This window comes from Anomalospiza imberbis, chromosome 4, assembly GCF_031753505.1.
Source record: "Anomalospiza imberbis isolate Cuckoo-Finch-1a 21T00152 chromosome 4, ASM3175350v1, whole genome shotgun sequence".
Classification (NCBI taxonomy): domain Eukaryota; kingdom Metazoa; phylum Chordata; class Aves; order Passeriformes; family Viduidae; genus Anomalospiza; species Anomalospiza imberbis.
The window spans coordinates 57,412,206-57,435,707 of record NC_089684.1 but is presented as its reverse complement, the minus strand read 5'-3'; the positions used below and the strand labels follow the sequence as shown (position 1 = coordinate 57,435,707).

Genomic DNA, 23,502 nt, shown 5'->3' with positions numbered 1-23,502 from the left:
GAGCGCGGCGGCGCGAGACGGGCCGGGTGTCAAGGCCCCGCCCATGCCCGGGCTGGCCCCGCCCCTCCGAGCGCGGGTCGGGGCTGCGCCGTGTGCCCGTGTCCCGCTGGGAGCGGGCTGCCGGACTCTCCCTGTCCTTTTCCCTATCCCGTGGGCCGCTGTAGCGTCCAGAGCTCCCGCGGAAACGTGGGCTCCTCACCCCTTCCTCGCTGCACACCCGGGGCCTGCCAGCAAACCTTGTTTGTTGGCACCTCAGAGACCCACGGGAGCTCGGGCGGAACCCGTGCTGAGGTGTGGTGGCGCGGGCTGGTGGCTTCTGAGGTATTCCAGTATCAAAGGTGGGGTTTTACCTTTTCCATACAGTGGAAGCACACATTCTTGGCAGCTGTTCAATGCAAACAAATTAATAGTTTGGCACGTACAGATGTACCATTGATGTCAGTGTATATGTCCCTGTAAAGACTAAAACCAGCGGCCTCTCTTTGTGCTCTGGGAAGGCTGTAGCTCAGCAGTGAGAGAATTCATACAGGGCTGTTGAATGTGTGAGTACTTGGGGAAAGTGTCACTATGTGCCTGACCTGTTGAACTTTTCTCTAGGTATCTGTCCATGCCCACCATCAGTGACTGGGTAGCTTCATTCCTCCTGCTCCATGGACCTTTGGTCTGACCCAGTGTAACAGTTCTTTTTTCTTACATCTGTATATTTTTTCTATATGCATATAAAACATAGAGGGGAAAAATTGTTTTAGGATTTGAAGTAATCTCTGATGTGGTTGTGAACCTGTGTGGATATATATTGGGGAATCCGTGCTATCTTGCAGGGTTAGTATGTAAATGCATTTGCACCATCAAAGAATAATTGATATGTGTTTGTCTTTGCTGTATTATGGCATGGCACTCCAGAATTTCTTGTTATATTGGCATTTGTTTCAAGAACTTGGCAAGCTTACGGGGGCTAAAAAATCCAGAGTGCAGGCCAAGGCCTTACGGATGGTTGCATGCTGAGTAAATGTTGCAGGCCGAGTACTGGTTCCTCTCTGAGGACTGAATTGCTTCACAGCACAATTCTCATAAGCATTAATTTGGTGAGCTGCAGAACTGGTAGCATCTGGCTTCCCTTTGTGTTCCTGTCATACACCTGACATTGAGTTGTGTGCAAGCCTGAACAGAAGTTGTCCTCTACCTGGGGCGTTCTCAGGCAATGTCTAACAAGGGTGGAAGCACTGCTGCACTGCACTCTCCTATAGCCAGCTGCCTAGTTCTGCAAAGTGTGTAGGAACTTGTTCAACTGAGGGGTTTATCTGTGAGCAGTCAGCTTCCCTGTCCCTCACCTTTAAAGCAAGCCCAAATTCTAGCAATTCTTCCTTCAAAACAGCTGTCTTGGCATACACAAGTATTTTTTAAATTGACTGAAAGACAAGAGTGCTCACATCCTTCACGACAGCTTATCTCTGGCATGGTAGCCACTCACCCCAATTGCATGTGTTTGTTAAGTCAACTTTTACGGAGTGAAGATCATCTATTTTTAATCATGTAAAAAGTAAGTGTCCACTCTGCATTAGCTGCCTAATGTTCCACAAACAAAAGACAGGTGCTATCAAAGGATGATTCATCCCCTAACAAGGTACTTTTAGAGAGAGAAACCTGATCTCTCTGTTGATTATAAAGAAAGGTTTTGGCTGTCTTGATGCAGAATCCAGTAGGTCTTTGGTGGTCCCTGGTCCTGTGGCACACACTACTTGACTCCAATACAAGCAAGAACAGTTGTACCAAGCATCAAAACAAGCATCCTGCATGCTCTTCTTCCTCAGATATGAAACCCCCTGTGTGCTGAGGCCACAAGTTCTGGCTTCTCCTCTGCCAAGTCAAATCTCCTACCTGGGACCTTGGTGCCATCAAGAAGTGCTGAGGCCTGTCCTTGGCAGTTTGTTTTCTCTCTCCAGTCTCCAGTTTCTTGATTTTTGACAATTTGGTCTTTACACCCTCTTCCATTAATGTTTTTTTCTCCCTTCTAATCCCTTGATTCCTTCCTGCTTTCTTTTATCTTAGCTTTTCTAGAGATGGCTTGAGAGCTTTTTTTTTGGATTAGACTAGTTGGAAGGTAATATTGTCTGAAAATAAGTGCCTAAATAAATGTGTAAGAACAAGCTAAGTGTGTGTTATGCTTCTTACAGGTGCCTCAACTATTTGCAACACAGGAACTCCCTAAATTTGCCTTTCCAGACCTTAGAGTGTGCTGAGAGTCTTGGACTCCATGTTCCCTGATGGTTACTGAAGCAAGACTGCCTGAAGAGGGGAGCATGCTGGCAGAGCCACGCCTCACCTGAGTGATTTGAAGAAGCTCCAGTCATGGAGCTGGGATGAGTTCCTTAGACTAGACAACAAACATTACAAATGCCAAGCCATATGCAATATCACTGTACATAATATGTAAATTGACAAAAAAAAGATGTTGCAAAGGAAGCTGTCAGTATGGTAGAACCAAGTTACTGTTTTTGCAGCTATTAATCAACCTGCTTCTGTATATTCATTCCAACAAATGTGCCAGACATTGACTTCACCTGGGAGGCCTGTGGTAGAGCCAGGGCTGACAGCTCTCCTGGATTTGTTGGTGCCTGAAAGACAACGATCATGTTGTCTGGTGTTCTGCATCATGCAGTGGGTGTTAAATTTTGTGTGGTGAGTTTAACCAGCAGTGCTATAGAATGGAAAGTATGAGGACAAATCACATTAACCTATAAAAAATAATTATAACTATGTAAGACAAAATAAACTGTAAGGGTTACAGAGCAGCTCCTCTGGCTGCCATTTGGGTGACATGTAAGGGATCATCAAGGTAGTGGTTTTGCCCCTGAGTGGTTATCATCTCTTCTAGAAATTGCCATGCACATCTTAAATTCTTTCCTTTTAGAAACCCAAGAGAATAGCATCTTCTATTGGCCAGTGTTAGGAACAGGATATTATTATATGAAAATGGATTTTGGCTCACTGTTCTTTTTTTTTTTTTTTTTTGCTTGAACAATAAAACCTTTAGCAGTTATAAGAACTGAATGGGACTGTACTGAAATGCTATGCACTTCAGAGTGGTCTGTGGGTTTAGCTTCTTTTAAAAGGTCTGTCTTCTTTTGTGGGGTAGGATCCATACTTTGTAATGCTCAGATATCACTTAACAAGTCTTACAGTTTTTGTGAACACACCATAAGTCATGAAACTTAGATATGGTATGTAGACTTGGTATGTACACAGAGCTACTTCAGTGCTTCCTCATTTTGTAAATGGGCACATACACTAGAATATCAGGAGCTTAATGTATACAAAACAAAATAGCTCTGACCAGTGGTAGAGTCTGCTCTTTCCCTTCTATTAGCTAGTTGGAAAATCACCATGCCTGTGATTTTGAATATGGGCTGCAATTAGATGTGCACATTAGAACTACCTTTGCTTTCATTCCAATACTAAACACAGCTTTTTTGACTATTTTTTGCATGTTACAGTTAAAAGTAAGTGTTACAGATTGTATTGACTTCAAAAAACCTTTTGTGGATTGGCTCAGCATAGTAGAGACTCATTGCCTTCTTGTAATGCAACAAGTTGTTCTTTCCACAGCTCACAATATTTATAGGCCTTTCACCATTTGCAATGATTTACTACTTTATTTGACCTCTTTTCCAAAGCACTACAGCCACCAAAAAAAAAACCAAAAAAACCCAAAACCAAAAAAACCCAAAAAACACAAACAAACAAAAAAAACCCCCAAACTGTTTCTTGATTTCTCTGGCTGTTTCGCCATTTCTTCTTGTTTTGCACATCTACTTCTTTTCCCAGGGTCTTTGTCAGCCCTCTCTATCTAGGTAGTTGTGTCTGTCCTACAGTGCTTGCAAGGGTTCTGCTAAAGATGTGCTCAATCTTCCCTGGGATCAGGATATTTAGGGAAGTACGCGGTCTGCCGTCCTGTGGTCTCTGACATGTGCCTGCTTTGTTGCTCAGCCTAAATTGTGACATGGTCTTGCATGTGCATTCCAGGAACAGCACATTGTTCTAACTGGTAACAAAATACACGATTCACATGCTTTTGCTAGAGCTGCTTCCTCTTAACCCTAAAGCTGACTTTTTGTTAATGACATTTTCCTTCCATGGAAACATGGTAAACAGTCTGGGACTGCAGGTTATTCATATAGAAAAGCAGATGATGAGGTTTGACATTTCACAGGAAAAAGAGGTCTGAAGATTTATAACAATGTGCTTCCTTCATTGTTCTGTTCTTGATTTTTTAAACTCTAAAAATAATAGTCATGCACTCTTAGGAAAGAGGTAGGGAAGTCTTTTTCAGCAGTGAACAGACTGTTGAGTTATGGTAGCTTACCTTTTCTCCTGGTGGTTTTTCTCATTAAAAAAAATAATTAATTACCCAGATATAACAAAACTGGGTAAAAAACCCTTTCTTAGATCACTGTGTGTTGAAATGAAATTAAAAGCAGTGGGAAAAATTAATACCAGAGATTGAAATAGTTTGCTTTGTTCTCTTATTCCCACCCTCATGTTATGTTTTTGTTTGTTTTTAAGGTTAAAAATCTTGAAATTCACAGGAGATGGGCAGCTTTCTTGCTTTATTCAAAGTCTGGCTTCCATCCTGAAAGCCTGCTAAACTTGAAGGATATGGGTTCTGGTTGCAAGAATGCAAAGCAGTGATCTATTCTGTTTTTTCTTCTTTGTGCCCTGGAGTTTAACCAGCACACTAGTCTACTATTCTCTTGCTTGCTAGTGGCAGTTTCTGTTTCTTTTTTGTTTTGGTTTTTTTTTTTTTTTGGTACTGGTAGTCATTAGACTTTCTCCCAAGAGAATCCCTGCCAAAGTAAACAAACATCTTCATGAAAGGAAAATAATGTCTAGAGTATTCAGAATTCCATGTTTTACAGATGAGTATTTGTGGCAACCAACTAGTGAATTAAAGTGAACGAAATCCTATTTCTAGTTTGCTACTTTTGCTGTGCTAATTGAATGTGGCAATTTCTGCTAGCTTCTCAGCTTTGCAGTGCAAGTACTGGATGCTAGGTATAATTTAAAATTAAGAAAAATATGAGATGAAACTTGGTTTAGAAAAAAGATTTTATTTTTTATTGTTGGGAATTGAATAGTACATGTAAACCTCCAAGGAATTGCTGTTGTCTCTAAAATGTTCTGCATGTGGTTGGCAAGAACAACAAGGAGAGAAGAAAGTTCAGCTAAAAAATTCATAAAGGTTGTCTGGTGGAATGCATTACAGTCATCTGTATACCTCTGTGCTCTTATCCCTCTGAACTGATAATTTTTAGCTGAGATGAGATGTTCTGACGAACAGGAGGCTGGCAGATTTGCAGCATAGATTGTTTGAAGGTTTAAATGCTGTGACTATCTCAGCCTACTGTAAGTCTGTAGATATAATGTAAGCTGGAGTTGCTGAAAAGTGATAGAATAGCTCATGTGAACAGCCAAAAAAACCTGTGAAGAGCTTATTTTGTGTGCTGCAGAATTCTGCACTCTTTCTCTATCTTTCTACAGGATAGCAATAATTCACCAGTAGAGCAGAGACACTTCAAATTCGTTGATGATGAGACCATATCTAGTTCTTTGTTTAGGCAGTGGCTTTCACAAAGGGAACCAGTGCTAACTGGGAGCTGCTGCCAACACCATCATATGTTTCTTGACAAGTGCAAAGTGTTCAAAAAGTTGGCACTACAAAATAGAGATACTGTCAATCTTTGTTTAATTCTCAAAATGGCTTTTAAGCTTTTAAAGCTTGTGTTGTTGCTGGTCCACTTGCATATCAGGTAACATTTTTGACAACCCTTATAATATGGCTGGTTAATTGGGTCACATTACTAGAACATAAACCAAAATTCTGTGAGTGCTAAGACTTTACTGCTGGTTTTTCTTATGTGCTGTGAGCAGAAGAAGGGTTTGTGCAGCAGTGTGTGCTACTATAGCCAGAACACAGTATTTTCTCATCACCTTTTCTAGGCACTGTGCAGATGCATCTGCCACTATTTAACAAACATGAAGGTGTTGTTCACAGCTCTGTGAGTAAGTTTGGGTTTTGCTTTACAGGATGCAGGAGACATCTCTACTAATTGCACAAATGTTCAGCCTATATTTATATACCTGAATATTGTGGTGTAGGAGGAAAATTGAAATTTTAAGGTATTATTTCAGTGATCATTGGCTAGGTCTCCAGAAGCTCATGGACCTGGATTGTGCTAGGAATAACTGTGTGGTGCTTCCAGTGATAGAATAATCTGTTCTGAAGGGTGGAGTACTCTAGTGTGACTGCATGTGGGAGATGAGGTAGGAGACCCAAGGAAACTCTGGTAATTTTTGGGCACCGAGGCTTTGAAGTAGCATTCACTGAGTCCTGCAGGTAGCCCTGATCTCAGATGCAGCAGGAGGAAGCAAGTATGTGTCAGTAGCTACTAGGTCTGCCTCCCTGGAGGAGTGTACAGATCATGTAGCAACTTAAACAGAAGGAGTATATGTTTGTACCTCAGCAGGCTGTTAAAAAATTGCTTTCAATTGCTACAAGAAAATTTATTAACACTTACTTATTCAACTCAAAAAAGTAATAGAGGAACAGGTTCCCCTTCTGAACTATAGCATATGTGTTGTACAAAAAACAAAGGAAATCTCTCTGATTTATATGTGAAAATACATTCTCTTGTACTTGACCTTATTTTCTCTTTAAGTGTAAGATGGATGCTCACTAATTTTACACCACCACCCACTGTTTCAGTAAAATTATTTTCAACAGATTCTGCAAGAAATTTGCTGCTTTAATTAGTATGGAATTATCTCAGAAATTACCAGTGCAGACTCTTCAGATTTTGCATAGAACTAAAATTAGTCAGTCTAGAGCTGAAGAAGCACAGATTAAAATTAAAAAATACATTAACCATATAATTGTGAGTAATTATGATGGTATATCCAGTAGTCAAGGTGGGGTCAACAGCTCTGGGCTGGCCACTAGGAATATCAGAGTTTAGCTAGTCAGGAGCAGCCAGCGTGCTTGAGGGGTAGGATGTTCTCTTTCCCATTTGCTGAGAGCATGCAGCATCTTTTAGGAAATGCTCCATCATCTGTGGCTGGAATGATGAGACTGGTCTGGTGATGAGGCTGTCCCTCTGGGAGGGAAAAGGGGCAGGCCTGGATGCAGTGCAGAATTGAACTCAGCTCTGCCATACAACAAATGAAGGCTCTCTCAACACTTGGCTGGTTTTAGTCATGTCCTAGCTGCCTTTCCCACCCCTGGCTTTTTGTTTGTTTTTTAACCTACTAAGTTATATTTCTGAACAGTGCAGAATGACTCTACTGAAGCTTTCATTTATTTTCCTGTGGGTCTCCCTTCTCCTTCTAAATATGCCTAGCTCTAGCTGGGACTCAGAAACAAGAAATCTTGAGTTCTCCCGTAATAATTTACATGTCTGATCTGATGATGAATTGTAAATCAATGTTAAGCTTCATGACTTTTGAACGTTCATGCAATTATGATACAAAGACATTGAAAAGCAATATGCTAATTTTGCCCATATATTTTGGTTCTAAAGGTCATATTATCCACATGATTATTTCTTAATGCTCATGTATAACATTCTTAATAATTGTAAAGAAAAGAAATCAAAGAAAAAAATCTTTGCCAAGAAACTATGCAAAAAGTAAACGTATTAGAATATTAATGTTAAAATGTTTTAGAAGTCCATTAGCTATAAAAAATAATTGAAACCTAGAAAATGTAGAGAAAATATTGCACTTCAATAAAATGAAATATATTAAAAAAGAAAACACACAGTTGAATGCCATCCAGACAACCTTAATTTGCTTCTGTAATGAGAACCTGAGGGAAATGTAGAGTTAAATTTGGTTTATTTCAGTAGATTCTATTTTTTTAACCCTTTATGCCCATATATAAAAGAATTATGATCGCTTGGATGCCGTAACCATCAACTCCTCTATTTTCATACATTTAGTTTTTTGGTAGGTTTTATCTAACCGAGCGCTGGAAGTGCTTTCTAGCCACATAGCTACAAGGTGAAGGAACTAAGGAAAGAGTGGAATTATTGCCTTCATCTTTTTCACAGAGAGTACAAAACCTACTGAAATTTTGTCATTTCTTCTCTCATTATGGTACTGAGAGCTCAGATCCACTTTTATGCAATGGCACAAAACAGTTTGCTGCTTAAGTATATCTTGCAGAAGCTGAGGAACATGTACGCCACAAATCAATTGTATCCATGATATTAAGAGGGAAGATGACATAAATCTTTAAAAATTCCCCAAACTTGGCAAATGACCTTGAGTAATTGTGATATTTCAGGTCAATGTGCTTTGACTGGTGGTCAGTCAAAATGCATCATCCAAAGAACCTTTGTTTTCACAGCTGTAATATTGTTTTTCTGTGTTCATGCTTATAGCAGGTTGTAGCTAAAGAGCAGAAAACCTCATAAAATTTCTACATTAGTGTTGCACATTAGGAAATCGAAGGGCTTTTCCTTTCTGTCTTTCCTCCCAAATAACATTTATTTTTCAACACTGAAAGGTCGTCTTAGAGGAAATTTACCAGAGACTAGAGTGGTATAATTATGCCTTGTGGATGCTTTTTAATCTTGCATGAATGCCTGTAGAATTCTAGTGTCCACACGGGGAGTTATACTATCAGAACTATAGGAGCATAATTATGCAGGTGAATTCTGTATTGAGACAAATGTTTTACGAAAAGGAATTTTATTTTGGCTCTTTCTTTTCAGCTTAATCATGTTCTGAACTAAAAGGAGGTGATCAAATCAATGAAAATAATGAAAATTCAATGGTTACCAAGGGCTGGGGAAATTGGAAAGTAATAAATATATATGTTTCCTGATAACACTCATGTGCGTTTTTGGTTCTTATTCTCTTGCCAGTGTTTGAGTTTGTGAAGGGTTTAGTGAAAGGTTAATAAACAAGCCTTGTTCTTTGCTGAACCTCATAAACTAATATGTGTAGTAGCTAAACACTGGTAGAATATTAGAGATTCTTAGCTCCCTAAGAATAAAAAGCAGCTGGGGCTTCAGGCAAATAGGACACTGGAGAATTAGTTGAATACTTTTTAGTCTCTGTAGGACCTCAGCAGTTAACACTGATCAAATCAGCCATTGAGTTGCTATATATGAATTTTGATATGTCCCAGTTAAATTTAATTCCTAAATATATGAGTCCTAGGACAGCAGTCAAAATGTTCTCTACAAAAGTAGCCCATTTACATTAAAATAACTTTTGGTACGTCAGTAAGGGTGTAGTAACACTAATAATTATTTACAAAATGTTCTTAGAGTAAATTACAAGCATGTCTCAGTGTAATTGCTGCATAGACTTTAAGAGAAGAAGAGCTCAATCATTTTGGTGATGTAATCCAGTCCAGCCTTAGCACTGACCACAGAGCATCGCACTGTATGTCTTGCTTCAAGACCAAGGTGAACTTCATTAGAAAAATGTCTCGTTCATATTTAAAGAGTTCAGAGAACAAAGAGTCCATACCAACACTCGCTGTTCTTGTGAAGTGTTTTATTTGTGGTCTGAATTTAGCTTTGACATGTTCAATCTTTGCAGGGTTAAAGAAGCCTTTAGTGCTGGACAATATTCAAGTATTCAATGAAAGTACTTAAAGGCTGGGATCAAGGTATCTCAGCCCTCTTTAGTTGTTAAGTAAATCTCCTTGAGGCACTTTAGTGTCTAACTGTAAGGCAAGATTTCCATATCACCAGTTTTTCTTGTAGTTTCTTTCAAGTTTTCAAACATCTTTCTTAAGTAAGGACATCAGTGTTATCAGCAGTGGTATTACTAATGAGAGAATTACAGCAAGAGCTGAACAAAAGCATGCTCTTCTTGCTGTATTTGAAGCATGGAGAAGATTTTGTTTTTCATATTTCTCATCACAAGCCTTTTATGAGAGACACTTTGCAAGGGCCTCCATTGAATAATATGTTTTCAAGGCAAGCTTATTAGAAGGAGAGAGCAAGGTGATACCTTGCTGTGATAACCAGAATATTTGGGTTTGCCCTGCGTAATGTTGCACACAATGGTAGTGCTTCTCTCCTCATATTTTTTTTATCTGCTATTATTTATTTTAGAGTTGAAAATACAGCCTTCAGTCTTGTAAATACTGTTTACTTTTTTTTTTCAACATGTGTAACTAATTTTTTTTAGCATTAATGAAGCATGCATCTGTCATTTTAAGTAAAGCAGTTTACAAGGAAGCATGGCTGTGCCATTTGCTTTATTTCCTATTTTTCACCTGTAGAATTTCCAGGTTTTTCATTAAAGCATATCCCTGTATGTTCACCCAATATATTCACCCAAGGTAAATGAGTAGAATTAGTCAAAAAAAAAATCTTTCCTGTGAGCTGACTGCTGAAACATTGCAAATGGAAGATGAGTCTGGCTTTGGTTACCAGTATAACGCTGTTATTTATTCTTAATTAATGTAGACTAGAGGTCTTTGCATGGTGTCATGAAATGGTTTGATAAGTGTTTTAGAAGGATACAAGTATGTGGTTTTGCATTTTTACCGCATCACTCTGCAGCTGTTTCAGGCCTGCTGCGCAAGCACACTGAAACATAATATTTAAATTTCTTTTTAGTTAGCAATAGTTTCCAGTCATGAACTGTTCTCTCCAGAGCAGGCAGTGTGCTAGTCATAGTAGAGCCTTAGCTAGAGTATCTGAGGAACTTTTTTGGTGTTCTGAAAATAGTGAGATCAGTTTTATTGTGGTTGTGTGGATTTGTGCAAGGGGCAGCGCACTGCAGACATGCTTAGAAAAGGGAGCAAGGAAGCCTGTCAGCCTAAGGTCTGCTTGCAGTGAGACCCTGAGAAAGAGGTGATTGAAACTGTGAGTATGGAATCTGTCTCCTGCCGTTTGCTTCCTACTGTGTTCAGTGAAACAGCGTACAATATATATGGTCTGTTCGTAAATAGGACTGCATTGAATAAATGCCCATCAACAGTTCAAGGTGCAACATACAAGACATCAAAAATTAGCAAATTTTTTGTGTGCTCTCACGGTGAAGAATTTCTTCTTAAACAGAAATGGGTTTCCCCTGAAGCAGCCTATTGCCTTGTGGCACTGGGCATCTTGCTGAAACGAATCTCTGTCGTCTTTGTAGCAACAATTTAAGTGTTAGAAAATGGTGTTCAACCCTCAGTTGTCTCTTCTTCATGCTGAACCAACACAATTATTTCAAGCTTTCTTCATCTGTCAAGGTCTCCAGTCCTCTGATCAGCTTGATGGCCCTCTGCTAGATTATCTCCAATTTTTAGTATGTCTTTTTAGCTAAAAGGACCAAGACTGGACACAATATTCCAGGTGTAGCCTAGTAAGTGGTGAGAATGGAATTGCTATGTCCGTTTTGTTTGTTGGCTGCACACATACTGAGGAAGCCTACAACACCACCTGCTTTCATTCCTTCAACAGCACTAGGCTGGCTTGTGTTCAGCTTGTGATCCCTTTACCTTCAATAATACTATTTACTTTTTGACTACATATAATGAAAGCAAGGAACAGATGTTCACAAAGCTTCTGGAAGAAAAAGGTTTTACCCTAAAGCCCAATGACTTCCGCCTTCACCCCCAGTATGGGAGACTTGGTTTTAGTTCTTTCCTTCTTTTGGAGAGCTGGACCTGTGTTCTCCCAAGCCTTAGCTGTGCCCTCGGGAGGAGGCTGTAACAAGCCACAGCATATTCTGTATTTCCTTCAAACTCACATATTGCCGCAATGATATTTTTGTTTAATATATTTCTGATGTTTCTTAGAATAGGGACTATAGGTGTGATACCTCCCTGGGGTTCTCCTCTCCTCTCCTCTCCTCTCCTCTCCTCTCCTCTCCTCTCCTCTCCTCTCCTCTCCTCTCCTCTCCTCTCCTCTCCTCTCCTCTCCTCTCCTCTCCTCTCCTCTCCTCTCCTCTCCTCTCCTCTCCTCTCCTCTCCTCTCCTCTCCTCTCCTCTCCTCTCCTCTCCTCTCCTCTCCTCTCCTCTCCTCTCCTCTCCTCTCCTCTCCTCTCCTCTCCTCTCCTCTCCTCTCCTCTCCTCTCCTCTCCTCTCCTCTCCTCTCCTCTCCTCTCCTCTCCTCTCCTCTCCTCCCCTCCCCTCCCCTCCCCTCCCCTCCCCTCCCCTCCCCTCCCCTCCCCTCCCCTCCCCTCCCCTCCCCTCCCCTCCCCTCCCCTCCCCTCCCCTCCCCTCCCCTCCCCTCCCCTCCTTTTCCATTGGTTCACAAATGCAAAAGGCCAGAGAAATTCCACAAAATTTGAAAAGAAATTGTGCTTGCCCAGCTCCAGTGTGATCCTTATGACATACAAGGTCTTTTTGTTTGGTTTCTTTCCTTTGATGTGAATGAACTTGCCTAGAGTAAAGTGATTAGTCATGACTTGAATGGCTCCATCTTGGTGGTGTTGGTGAGTAAGTGGAGCTACCCAAATTTTTTTTTTTTTAAAGGTACTTACCTTAATGCTTTTAGTATTAAAAATGGTGGAACTGGGGCCTTTTTATTCTTTTTTGTATCTCATATAACTTCATCTATGCAATATAGTAACTTGTGATGAGACAAGGAATCTATTTGTTTTGTTTTAGAGGAGCCAGGAGATATCTAAAAGTATTGTCAAGTGCCACAGTTTTTTAACAAAAGCAGCTTGGGTATAATGTTTGATGTACTGGGTAATAAAACCTGGATCAATGTTCATTGCTATTCTTATTTGATTTTGAAATCCAAGTACCAGAACAAAAAAAAAACTACCAAAAACAAACCAACCAAAAAAAACCACCCAACAAAAACAACCATCAAACAAAACCACTGGCATTTTACTTGCACAATACAAATTGTTCAGATGAGTTCTCCACAATTTCTTTTACTTGCAGGTTTCAAAGGATGAAAAACAATGATAACTTTAATTAATATATTAAAGGGGACTAATATTTCCATATTACTTTTAAGGATATTTTCAATCCCCCAGAAATTTTAAAGGAATGTCCATTACACTAACAGCAAAGCAGACTGTATACTGGTGGGCGTTTAGTACAAGTACATGGACAAATTCTGATGCAGTGGAGAGGACCACTTTCTAGGATTTGTTCACAATGTCTGAGGAAAAGGTGTATTGCCATCAGTAAATCCAGAATGAGAACTACTTCTAAATAACATTAGGAATAATCGAATCTGAGGAAAATCTCAAGGATATTGTAATATGGAAATATCTGCATCAAGCATGAAATAAATCTCTATTGGACTTTGTGATGAACCAAGCAGAACACTGGCTGTTGATAGCCAAAAACTCTCAGATACTGCAGTATCTCTACTTTGTGGAAACAAAGGTTTTGCACCAGGTGGAATTATGGGAAACATAAAATCGACCAGTTCATCAGAACAATTTGTTTCCCTAACCAAGTGCTAAAAGGGGAAGCTTTAATAGAAAGTGTGACTTCTCAAGGAAATCCTGCTGGGTATTTTAAAGGCTGTGCTTTAATGAGCAGATGAGTAAGTTACCTTGGAGAGGAAAGCTAGCCTAGTAAAGAAGGCACAAAGGTGATAATTAAACACAGAATCAATGTTAAGTATGGAAAAGAGGTGCATAACTGAGAATGAAAATTGAATATACACAATGTAAATGACATTTTGGAGAACATAAAGGTAATAAGGAATTATTACTGGCCGGTAAAGCTTAAGACAATAAGAAGACATTACCAATGTATTAGGAACAAAAGAACAACTAAATCAAGTATAGATTTCAGTCTTGCAGAAACAAACCAGAAAAGAACCAATGGCTGGAAATCAAAGCCTGAAAAATTCAATCACTATAAAGATGCAGTGAGGGTGATTACATGTAGAAATAATTTCCCAGTGTAGATAGGTGGTAAATTTGCCATTGCTAGGAATTTAATCCAATTGGATACACTTTAATCTGAGTCTGGGAACAGGCTTGGCAGCATCTCTGTGTATGGCAGTGGAGGTCATTTGTTCTGTGCAATCTTTACATCTGTGAATTTGTGTTTTGTCACTCCCTTTTTTTATAAACTCTTAAAGAAAACAGAGAGTGCTCATTGACCACAACATTTTCTCATTTTCAGCTCTGCTTTAAGATAAGACTAAAAAAACTCAGTCTTATGCTTCAGGGCTACAGCTGGCTGCCTGCAGGAGGAGAGATGCTGATTCTCTAGGTTAATTCTGGATTTTTTTTTAATTTCATTTTACTCCGAAGCCTCAGGGGCAGACAGGGCTGGTTGTAAAACCTTGGAGAGACTGAGCCCCTTCTCTGCAGGGAAGTCCTCTTTTTCATATAGCTGCTATCTTCTGTCTGGCTGGGGGATCAGACAGTTTCAGGGTAGCAAGGGCTTTGAGCACTTTTTTCTTTCTTGTTCATTACAACATCTAGGCATATCTGAGATTATAATTATGATCGTTTGGGCATATCTAATATAAATATCATTATTGATACCAACTCAATATCATTATTGATATTGAGGCCTGGAGGAGAGGCATCAGAGTCCTTTTTGGAATTTTTATTAGCTTAATTTCTTCAAGATAGATTTTTGTTCTGTTTTATTTTGGCTTTTTTGAGGGTTTTCTTTGGGTTTTTTTCATAACCCAGCTCACTGTGGTAAGCAATGGTAAACAGGCGAACCATTATGCCACACACAAAACAGGAGGTTGTCTGTTCTGGTTTAAATCCTGAATTATCGCTTACTCTTGCTGTAGTAAGAGTTGTAGGTTACAATTACTGGTTCTTTTTTCAAAAAGGTCTGCTGCCAGTCGTGATGCTTGATGGAGTTGCAGAGCTGCCACTCAGGCTTCCCGAGTGCTGCTTTGCTGGCTGTGTGCAGCAGCTAACAAAGGGTGTGTTGTGCTTGCAGCAGCTTTTATTCCGAGTCTAGCTTTCCTTCTGCAGCACTGCTTTTGTTTAAAAAACGTACTCCTCCAAAGCAAAAATAAGAAACTTTGCTAACATTGCACTGTCAGAGAGGAAGGATACAACAGATTTGCTTATTGTTTTGGTTCTGTTGAATTGCAAAGGGTAGTGGGTGGAAAGGGGATGTCAGGAGATGCTGGAAGCCAAACTACATATCATCATCTCCTAAGAGGCAAACAGGTCTGCCAGCGTTCTGCTTGGTGGCTGTGCCGGCAGGTGTTTCTGCTCTTAAACTGCTCTGTTATATGCATGTGAAAGTACTTCTGTGCTTCAAAAAGATCCTCCTTTCCATTCAGGAAGCTGCCAACAGGCACCTGTTTTCGTCCTGCAAAGCTGTGAAAATAGACCTGCTGTTTCATCAACATCAGCGTGTTTTCTTCTTAAGCATGTGAAGAAAAGGCAGCATCCCTCTGATATGAGCCCTTATGTATTCTTTTTGTGTGTCCAGTTGAGGGACACCTTTTCAGATGCTGCTTGTTGTGTGCAAGTGGAACTGGCGCTTGCGTAAATAAACATATTGGCTTATTGCAGAATCACCATACCTGTGATAAACCATCAATTCTAGGATTTATCATATTGCACCACATATAACATTAGCTTATGATATGTCTATGTCTAATTGTGGGCTTATCCTGTACCCATTGTCTCCCAGGTGGCTGAGCATCTATCTATAGCTCTTCATGTCTCAGTAGGGGTTTGTAGGTAGGAGCTGCACGGAAAAGTAAGTCCAGCTGGAAAACTGGAGATAGATGGATTGAGAGAGATGAAGGGAAAACCAAACATATCCAGATCATTCTCTGAATGGCAGAACTAAAGAGAACTGGTTTGCTCTGGCTTTGTCTCTATGGGGTGCAAGACATTTATGTTCATCCCACTGAAGAGACCTCTTCCATGGTACTTTCCAATCTCTCTGTGTCCTCATAGTGAGATGTCTCACTTGACCCTAGCTCCTCTTCATTCCATGGTTTTTAGCTACCATTGCTTGGCCTAACAACTGGGAATGACACAGCAGATATTGTTCTGGAGGTGCATTCATGCAAGGTGGCCAACCTGTATGTGTCCAGCATGGTCAGCAGCTGCTACCAGATGAACTTAATCAACTGCTCCTCATCTTTGCTGGCAGCAAAATTAATGACTTTGGGAGCTGCCTTCCATGATGTGCTGAATTTTGCACAGGTCTGTTGTAAGATTTTCCTACTTAAAAAGTGACTACGCTGCTCAGTTCACTTGAAGCTGAACAAACATGACAGAGAGATAGTGTGATGCACGCAAGCTTTGTTTTCTCATGAAGCCAAGCTAAAAAAAAACCCAAATCTGCCTAGGAAAATTTTCAGCCAACATTTGAGAAGCTTGCCATTAATTATCAAAATGAAGAAGCAGAGTGTGCTAACACAGCGTTGATTCAAACCATCAGAATCAATTTCTCAAAAAATAAATGTGCTGAAAATAATACATATAATACATTAGACTTGTGCACTGCCTGGTATTCCTATTTAGTTTCTGCATCTGGCCTTGTTGTAATAACCTCCAACCCTAAAAATCACCTTGCTTTCCCCAAACTCTAGAGGATAAACAGAATTTAGAAGGACCATTTTCTTCCTTAGGCATCAGAAAACCTTTGTATTTTAAGGTTGTTTATTCAAAGTGAGTAAATTGAACTAGGTCATCTTGAATTATGATGTTGTTCTTCAGAGTGCCTGTGTTCCTGAAGCGTCTCTGGAGGACTGCTACTCTGCAAGGTGTCTGCCACCAACCCGTCCTCTTGGCCGTTGTTGCTCACAGAGCTTCGTGCTGTGACGAACATGTCTATGCAGGCTGTGCAGAGCAGATTTGGATTTGTTGATACAAAAAGATGTAGACGCTAAATATGCATTTATTGTATCACTGTTTCTATTGCTGTAAAGTCAGTATTTTGAAGGCTTTAAAGTTTCTGGAAATGGATTTTTGATTTATTCTGATAACAGCCTTCTGGTGCTTATTCACTTGCCTTCTGTGTTCTGAAGGCAGTTGGGAACTATGGCTCTTACAAATCATCCTATGTATTTTGCGTTAATCTAGGCCTTCCTGCACTTCACTTGGTTGTTGTAAATGCAGTTTATAATTAATACAGAATGTGGTTCTTCTGCCCTGTGACTTGGAAACGTTAAAAGACAGCATTCAGTCATAGTTTATGCGCCTGGTGATGCAGACTGGGTTTTTAAAAGAACCCAGAAGAATTAGGCATTCCAATTTCATTAAAATGCTGTGGAAGTGAAGCATATAAGCTCTATTAAAAAGCTCAGCCATTATCTATAGCTCTTGGGGTTTTTTTCTCCAATTTAATTTGTGCATAAGCCTGCTTTGGGGAGAGCAGTGGACAGGGCTGATTTTGCTCACCTTTCCTTCTCCTTGGTGCTGAGGAACAGCCCTGCCTTAGAGCTTGAGCATGCTGCAGCTCACTGAGCTCTCCCATTTTGAACTGCGGCTTCATGTAGCCACACAGGTACTGATTTTATAATTAAAAACTCATTTTCGGAACCATAAAAATGAATGTAAGTATCTGATCAATAAAACTGTTGATATAAATAGTTTGGTGAATACTATGTTGAAAATACTTTACCCATATATATGTGTCTATCTATCTATGACATCCTGGAAATTATTTGTACTTTTTCACACTGAAATTTTCAAGGACACAAAGTTGAATTAAAATCAGTGCAGAAAATAAAATTGTACTACAGAATGTAAAAAGAATTGGATATGTTGCTTTTAAATACAATGCAATATGATTAAGTTTTACATGTAATATTCTGTCACATGTCTAAGAGAACACAGAAGTTTCCTTTATATGCAAGAATCAGGAAGGTACAAAATTATAAATATAATTAAAAGAAAGATGAGAGATCAATAGGATACACAGTCAGGTGAAGAAGAGTAAGTAGGGAGTGAAGTTTGTTCTGCAGTCAGAAGGGATTGCTGCAGCAGTACAGAATATGCAGAATTGCTGCAAGAAGGAGTTAATCATTGTGCCAGCACTGCTCAGCCTCTATTTATTGCAAAAGAGGATTAATGGTTTTCCTGCCTGGTGCTGAAAATAGAAGTCAAATTTCAGTTGTTCTTGAAAGCAGATATAATTAGATTGTGAAACTTGTGGCTTTTGGGTCTAAATAATAGGACAAGAATGACTACCCTAAATCAGAACAGAGTGCAGTCTCTTAGCTGTTTCTTAGGAGTGAGAATAGAACAAGCACAGAATGATACTTTTCCCATTTTCCAGCTGTGCACAATATATACTCTATTTAAACTGTAGATAAGATGGATCATATATTTATTATCCCTCACTGAACCCTTTCTCTACACATTGTTCTGATTATTTAGTAAACAAATTTATATTTTTGTTAGCACAACATTCTTGTAACAACAGACTATACTGTGTGGTTGTGAATTGTATGGAAAAATATTTCTGTTTGATTAAAACTGTGATACTTGGTGCTTGTTAAGTTTTATGGTAGGATGAATCGTGAGCAAATGTTTTTTACTTACTAGCTATGTTAGATTCTCTATTATATACAATTATTTCTTCTTTTTCATCTCCTTTTAAAGTTGAAAGGTACTTTCATCCACCCTCATACAGTTACAACAGTATACTGCTTTTTATCTGTGTTGTCTAGCATACATCATTACTACCTCTAATAAACCATTGGACATGGATCATTCAGACCTAGGTGAAGTGTTTGGAATGCGGATGCAGTCTGGGTTTATACAATGGTGTAATATTTTGTCTTTTCATACTAACAAAATGATTTTTAATTCAGTTTACATTTTCTGTCTGCCAGTGAGCCCTGAACAGATGTTTTCAGAGAGTTCTCAACAAGTCTAAGATTCTTGCTGAAGTGATACTAAATTATTTATTTGTTTGTTATTTGTCCCTGTGTATGTACAGTTAGGCTTCCCCCATATGTATTGCTTTGCATGTATCGATATTAAATAACGTCTATATTTTTGTTGCTGAATCACTCAGTGTTCAGTATAATGACGGCTTTTGAGGTATTGACTGTTTTGAGTAATTTGTGTCATCAGGAAACTTTACCATCTCTTTATTAATTCCCTTTTCCAGATCATTTATGAATATATTGAAGAGAGCAAGTTCTACTGCAGATACCTGATCACTTCTCTCCCATGGTGAAAACAATTTATTACTATGCTCTAACACATCATTTATCTGCTGAAGAATTTTCATCCTTCTGGTAATTTAGTTTCTCTAAGAGCCTTTAGAGAAAGGACTTGTCAAAATATTTGACTTCTGGAAATTCAAGAACGCTAAAGCAACTGGCATTCCAAAGCTGGCTGACATCTTTGAAGAATTATTAATATCATCATTTTAATCAACTGACAGTAAATTGAAGGTTTTGTAAGGTTTCTCTATTTGCAAATACTACATTATTTGTATATGAAGAATATCTCAAGTACTTTTACTATTTGTACTAAGGTTTCTAGCAGTTAGTGACAATTTCTGCAGAAAAGTTATTTACTATGCTGCCAGAAACTCCAGAGCGAGATGCAGCTTTTCACTGACCCTGAGTGGAGCATGGTTTCTTTGCGATAGAAGTCTTCTATTTATTTTCTGTAAATGACACATGCCTGAAGCAACAGGGAGGGAATGAAAGTTACATTTTATCACAATAGCATTTGCAGAAAGGTGAACTGTGAGAGTCCCTATTTTTAATGAAGCTTGGGCCAACCATGAGTTCCTAAAAATGTTACCTGCAGGTGCTTAATTTTTTTTATTAAAAATTGATATCTGAGCTTTATGAACTTATGATTAAACTTTTAAAATAAATTAAAGGTGAGAGGATTAGATGTGAAATTGGAAATGAACTGTCGTACCTTTTGCCTCTAGCTCAGCATTTTGAAGGCAATCCAAATGAGATGTGACAAAGTGCAGTGCACTTTTTTTTTTTTTTGCTGACCTATGTGAAAGTAGAGTTTGGTCTCCACCAGGTTTTTTGTGTGTGAATAGCCACATCACTATCCCTGCTACTGTAATTAGCACTATTAGCCCTTTATTGGAATTTAAAATAAATAGGCCATGATTTAGATATCACAGAGACTAAATTATCCCCTTAGATGATCCACGCAAACTAGAAGAACAGCCAGCTCCCCCCAGCTCTCTCTTTTTTCCATTGTTTGACTGAAGTTACAAAGGTAAGTTTTAAGTGGCTGATACATCCTTCTCCCGTGTTGCATCCTATTTAAAACTTAAAGTCCTATTGAAGGACAGTTCCTGGGTGTGAGTTGAATGAAACTGTCTTTTAGTCTGTTATGGGTCTTGGCTACTCTTGGGCAATTCTTTCCTGATGGGAAAAACTTTGGCAGAATTCCTCATGATGTCCAAAGAGGTGCTCCTAGATTGGAGGTCTTCAACCTCCAATCTAAACTTCACACACCTCCTCAAGAGAATAAAGTTAATCTACATTGGCCTTTACTTATCATGACCCTGATGCTGTTTCTGCAACCTGTTCACTGTTAGGCTGCCAGAAAATCTTCAGACCTGTAGGTACAACCAAGTTATTTCTCCTAGTCTTCCCACACTTATATATAAGACATCATGCAGTAGCAGATGCCCTAGAAGAGAAATGGGAAGTGTTTTTTAAGAGAAACATTGCATGCAGCTTAATGTTGACATGAATGCAGTCTACAACTGGTGGTGACCATCCTATGCCTTTCTCTTTGCTTAACTGAAACCCCAGCTCCTTCTTCTCTTTTCCCCAAGGCACCTAGTGGATTTTCTGTTTCTTCCTCCATCTGAACTTTGTCTCTGCTCCGTGTAGAGAAGAGGAAGAATTAGCAGCTGGACAAGGCCCAGTTCTTCAACCACACTGCATGCCAGTGGCTGCTGGGTGAACAGAGGGCTCGTAATCCTTATCCTGCTGCCGTTCAGAACCCCAACTGATGTACAGTGCACACAATGCTTCTAGACAAAGGGTGATGGCACAGAACTATGTCATTGCTCTTCTGGGGCAGTGATCATTATCCAAATGGTCTCTACATTGTCGTAATGGGAAAAATATTGATGGCCTCAATGTCTATTGCATTGGATTATTTCAAAAGCGATTAGCAGTGGCACTAGAGCCAATGACAGGTGATACACTACTGCACTGCATGTTATGTCAGCAATGTGCCAGTATTCAGCCTTCAAACAGATGCATACCTTCAAACCACACAAACAGGAGCTGTTATTCTGGAAGAAAAGAGCAGCAGTGTAAATGTGCCTTTTCCCATACTTTCAGCAAATTGTAGACTATTTTAAGTTTTTATTCAAAATAACTATTTGGACTTAATTTTAGAACAATGAAAACATGCTGGCTCTTTCAATGCAGACAAAAACTTAAGCTGTCAATATGCAATTGTTGAAACAACGAGAATTTCAGCAATCAAATATGAAGCAATTCTTGTTTCCCACACTAGGTCAGCACTTTCTTGTAGAGTTTATTCATGTCGTCATAGTGTGCTCCATGGAGATGATTCATTTGTATATTTTGGCGTTCAGACAAAGGCTATTAGCTGACTTTTCTCTGTTACCTTCCACATATTTTTCCTGCATTTGTAGCAGCACAGTCTGCCAGCTATCTGCAAATGAAACAGCTTCTTGTCTATACTTTCCTTACACACAAAGAGACTTCTAAGGGTGTCAAGCTATGTCTGAGAAAACTAGATTACATGCTACCTGAAAATTATCACAGAGGGATCTAAAAATGATCTTGCTTAATTAACAGATAGGGGTGTTTTCCTGTGCTGGTCCAACTATTTGACAACTGCTACAGCTTGTAAAGTTGGATATAATTACACAAGGCTGAAGATCCCTAATAAAGAAGTAGTTTTTCATCTGTATAGAAGTAACTGTGCCAGAATGGCTGTGTTCATATCGACATTACTGCAATATATGATACCAGATGTACCATTTTAACTATCTTGGTATTGTTAAAATGGGCAGTTTAACATTTATGTGTGTATAAAGCCTTTAAGCAGAGGAATGCTCAATCTGTTCTCCATTTTGGAAAAGTATCTATTACCTTAGGAAGATTGTAGTCACCCTGACAACATGAAGCTTTGCTCAAACTCTATCAGTTCAATTCTCTCTATGTAGTCAGACATGAAATTGAGTTACAGTGGCTTAATGGGTTACCACATGTCAGTGGAGACGAATTTGTGTGCAGTCCAGTAGCCCATTGCCAACACAAGACAGAAATCATTAGATCAAACAACTCCATTTCACAGAGGTTTTAAAGATTTTTTTTCTCATGTATGCTTGTAGTCTAAGAATGAGCACACAATCTATTACTATGCTCAGCTGAAGACTAAGGCATTATTAAGCAGTAATAAGTTGATCTTGTAACTGAACTACATATTAGAATTCTGAAATAATTTAATTCGATCTGTTTTAAATTAGTGAATGGGAACTAAAAACATGTATATATGGAATGACTCTGTCTAATATGCTGATAAAATAATACCTCTAGTGAGTGCATTTAGTTCACTTGTATACTGATGACTGGAGATTTTCAGAGGTGGCTCACAATCCATGATTTCCATTTGAAATATTTCCAGGTGTGCTTAGGCAGCTTTCTCCCATTTATCCCTAGAATCTCATGTTTATTCTTGTTTCAAAAAAATTACATGATCTTTTGGACTTCTGACAATTTTACCTTCATAATGAATCTTTTTTTTTTCTAACTTGTCACAGATTTGCTGACATGTAAAGAAACCTTTGGAGAGCCAAACCACAACCATATGGAACAAACAGCTTTATTTGGGTTTGGTTCTTAACAAAACCATGCTCTTTGTTTTGTAAGTTTTGCTAAAAAAGATAAAAGAATTACTATACTTAAATTAATGGCTCAATGAATATCTCATCTCTTGATTACAATTATGCTTATGGCAAGAACATTGCCATCAATTGCAATGCCTGAAAATGTTTTTGGAACTTCAAGAAAACAAGATCTGACTACACATTGTCAGGTAATGCCTCTAGGGTAATGTGTGGAAGAAAAAGAGGGTTCTGCTCTTTCAGAGTTAAAAAAGATTGTGGTCATATTAAAGTTTATGTTAGTTTCATCTTAGCTGACACTAAAGACTGTAATTATTTGCAAGAGAAATTTGAATGTAAATATTGTCAGCATTTTTTCACACTTTTTCATTGTGAAACAGAAACCATTGAATGTAATGAGAAGGAAGTTAAGAAACTCCCTCTCAGGATACTATGAGTTTCTTACATATTGCCACACCCTGTAAGTAAAAAACAGATCTCCTAATAGCAGCTAATCTGGATTACTTGAAATACTGTACTGCAAGCACCCAGCCAAATTCTGTTTAGCAGCAATGCTTACAGTTGCTCCTTGTGTCAAAAACTCATGAGGTCAGAATTTTATCACAACTTTAGCTTGCTAGCAGATTCTCCCTCTCATTTTTGAGGGCTGGGTTTTGTTTTTTTTGTTTGTTTTTTTTTTGTGTGTGTGTGTATTTGATTGTTTTTTTTTGTTGTTGTTGCTGTAAGAAAAAGAGAGATGAGAG

The 23,502-nt window shown here is 38.9% G+C and overlaps 1 long non-coding RNA gene across 1 annotated transcript; it reads left to right on the top strand.

Moving 5' to 3' along the window:
* The first annotated feature begins 213 nt into the window (after positions 1–213).
* Positions 214–2,341, top strand: LOC137473047 (uncharacterized). The gene is made up of 2 exons (XR_010998582.1): positions 214–1,540; positions 2,175–2,341. It is a non-coding gene; the product is annotated as an uncharacterized lncRNA (long non-coding RNA).
* Positions 2,342–23,502: the final 21,161 nt, after the last annotated feature.